We start from the raw sequence: 3,833 nt of genomic DNA on the forward strand, positions 1-3,833 counted from the left end.
AAAAAAATTTGTGTTCGTATTTATAGTATTTTTGTTGTTAAAAAATTTAAAAAAAAATCCTGCGATCAAAAAATTTTTCTACATAAAAATTTCATTGAAAATTTTTTATTCAAATTTTGTTTGTAAAAAGAAATTCAATATGTTCAAAACGTATTTTTTCTTAAAATTAAAAAAATTTTCATAAAATGGAAAATATCTTAAGCGTAATTTTTTGTTAATTTTTTCTAGAAATTGCTCTCTAAAATAATTTTTATTATATTGACTATTTTCAGCTCAAAATAACAATGTCGAAGAAGTAAGGAAAAAAGAAGAACGAAGAAATTCATAATTTCAAAAAACAATCAACAGGCAGAAAAAAATGGGATCTGTTTCTTATTTATACTCATACATTGGTTGTAATTTTAACCACTTTGGGTCAAATATAAGTTTTACTCTGATTGTTACGTGTGAACAAGCTTATGAAGTTCCTCTTCTCATGGTATATCCATGCAAATGGAATATATTAAAAGGAAGTTTTTTCAATTGAATTTCTTCATTGTTATCGCAAATATTATCGATTAATTTTGTCTTCAAAAAACTTGAAAAATTCCTGATTTGGTTTTTAGCAACAGGATATGGAAACGTAACACTGAATGTGCTTAAATAATAATAAATATTTAAAATCTTCAACTAAATAATTTTTCAACTAATTAATTCAGGTTAGTAGAATTTCGGAACAAGATTGGATTTTGCTACTTTATCATGAAAACCTATGTATATACGAGTACATACATTTATGGATAACTAAATTCATTATAAGATAAGAAATTTATGTATATTAAATTATGTTTTTTTGTAGGTTTTATTAAAAGGAATGGTTTACAAGAGAGTATTTAATTACACTGGAAAGACCATTGCAATTTCGAGATGAAACATCATGATTTTCTGAAAATACATATAAACTTTAAAAGTTTCTTTTAAGACCTGCATCAATTTTTGGAATCAATGTTGACTAATTTACGTATTACAGTCAAGGAATGTAAGCCTTTGCGATTAAATTTCACATAATCAATTTATACATTTATGGCTCGACGAAATTAAACGATTTTCAAATATAAGAAAATTTTTATTTCAAATGTTACTCAGTTATTATTACGCAAAATAAACTTTAAGAACTCTTTATTCTTCGGGAGTTTAAAACACATGATTTCAGATATTTGAATAATTACAATTATCAAAAGTTTCTATTATTTCTTCTTAATTTTTATTGAAGTTTTAAAATCATAATATTCTCTTGATGCTTAAACTTTTTATTTAAAATTTATTTATCATTGAAAATTTCAAAGGAAAACATAGAAAATTTTTCATAGAATAAAAATAAATGCATGTATTGAAAATTTATTTTTTTTTTTTGTATTTATGGACAACAGAAGTTTTTGTCCTGGTGGATGTTGTAAATCTCAATTAAAAGATTTCACAAAGGAATTCTATTGTTGTGTAAAAGAAGAAATATTGTTATGTTCAAAAAACATAAAGCAAACATATTACCTTCAATATCTTTTTCTTGAAATGTAGAAATTTCCATGGGCTAATATATAATTTCTAGAATAGTTTTTAGGAAGATAAAATTTTTAACGTAGAAAATAATGTAATGAAATTTAAGTCAACTTACGGATGAGTACTAGTCTAATAAGAATTTTTGATTAAACTTTTCTTAATAAGATAATCAATTATACTTTCAGATCAATGTTTCCAGGCCACAGTTTTATGGAAATAATTTAAAATCAATTGGTTTTATTTTAATTTTATTTGGTTTGGTCTTAAAGATTTTATTTCTCTTTGAGTTTTTAAATGATTGTTTCTTTCACTGACAGAACTTACATATGTTAAATGCGCTTTAAAATAAATTTCATTGAAATTTGAACCTCTGCTTTGCATAAAAATTTGAAAAAAAAAGCAGTTTTTAAAAAAGTTTTTTATTATGAACTTTTTTTTTATCATTTCTTGTAGAAAATCTTTTAATATCACATAATAGGATTAAGTGTGCATGAAAAAAGTTTTTAAAAATAATTACTAATAATAAAATTAAATTTAAATGAAGATAAAAAATTAGAATATTTTTGCAAGTTTTCCACTTAAAAAGAAAAAATAAATTTTATGTAAAAGTTTCAGGGAATCTTTTGAGAATTTTATACGAGAATTAAAAATGAAAAAATTCATTAAATTTTATTTGATGTTAAAGTATGAAATTCTCTGCAATTTTCTTAAACACTTGAAGTATAGTTTTTTGATTTATAATAATTGAACATTTAAGTGGTGTGGTGAATAAAAGACTAAAAGTTTTCAAGTGCTTTTTGGTTTCTTTTTTTTTTTTTTTTAATTAGTACATTATGAAACTAGTAATTTATTAATAAATTTTTGTATTTTATTGCAAATTTTTAATTGAAAAGGTCTTTATGACAATCAAGCGCTAGAATAAGCTCTATAATTAAAATTTAAAATCTGAAATTTACGAAAAATATTTTTAAATAATTTTTGATATTGCATTAATTTGCTTAATTTTAGAAAGTAATAGTGCAGAATATTAAATGCGATTCATAATATTACATAGAAATTAGGAGCACAATATTAATATTTGTAATAATCTCCCAATCTTTGTATGCAATTTCTCTTATATTTTTTAATAATATTTTTAATTATTTTAGATTTTTTCAAAACACAATTAAACAAAGATGAATTTTTCTCATGCTGCCTGCTCTCAACTTTCTTATAATGAAAGAAAAAGATATTTTGTAATTATACATTCCGTCTTTGTTAACAGATGTGAGATGCCAGAGTAGGCATACTCACCACGGAATCTCAAATTGATTCGATCAAATGTAATCAACTGTTTTTGATGGACACTATGCAGTATTTCATGAAAAATTTTGAATTTACGAAAGATATTCTGTAGAAAAGGTATTAAATAGGAAATTACATTGAAATGGAATTTTTAAAGAAATTATTAATGGACTATGGAACACGCAATGAAATTGAACTGTTCTGCTAGAAGAAACAATTACAAATGCGAAAACCTTACAAATCAAGAAAAGAGCACAATCTTTGATATATTTTGAATGTTTGCCAATGATACTAATTTGGATTGCAGTTTCACCATTTGAATTTCGAGATAGATGGTATTCAAAAATGGAAAATTTAACTACAATATTTACTATAATAGTATTTCATTAATTTTATATTGCTTATGCCACATTTGTTATCGAATACGGAAGAAGTATTCGAGGCACAAGAATCATTTTAATATTTTCATATTTATGTAGGTTCTTTTAAAGAATTTCATACATTTTCACTTTAACACGATTTGTTTAATTTGAAATTTAATAGAAATTTTGGTTTTTTTTGGAAATTATATTGAAGAGTAAAAATAGCAAAAAATAACTTTAAATTTCATATTTTATTTCTCAAAATTTTCATTTCTTCCATATTCTAAAATTAATATTTTATTTCAAAAAGAATTCATTGGAGAAAAAATTGATTTGAATTTTTTACTTTATTATCCTTGAAATATTTGAAATAAATTCTTTTAAAAAGGAAATTATTTTTATCCTTATCTTAAATGTAATAAATCAAAGCGGAGAGAATATATTTGTGGTAAAGAAATTTCTATTTATTGTATTTCTACCCAATACACGTATATGTGTTTGTTTATAGTATATTTGTATAGGCATAATTCCGCTTTTATAAATTTTGAAAAAGATAAAGGGATTGTCTCGTAACAATTCCCAAATGATTTTAAATAAAAAATAAAAGTATTAATATTATCAGTCTATTCTATAATAAAAAGCATGTAAATA

General features: G+C 22.7%; 1 long non-coding RNA gene across 1 annotated transcript; it reads left to right on the plus strand.

Annotated features, from left to right (window-relative positions):
• Positions 1–292: 292 nt before the first annotated feature.
• Positions 293–3,256, plus strand: LOC129605601 (uncharacterized). The gene is made up of 3 exons (XR_008696725.1): positions 293–698; positions 839–1,018; positions 2,685–3,256. It is a non-coding gene; the product is annotated as an uncharacterized LOC129605601 (long non-coding RNA).
• Positions 3,257–3,833: the final 577 nt, after the last annotated feature.

Source organism: Condylostylus longicornis, unplaced genomic scaffold, assembly GCF_029603195.1.
Source record: "Condylostylus longicornis isolate FDR11 unplaced genomic scaffold, ASM2960319v2 ptg000013l, whole genome shotgun sequence".
Lineage (NCBI taxonomy): Eukaryota > Metazoa > Arthropoda > Insecta > Diptera > Dolichopodidae > Condylostylus > Condylostylus longicornis.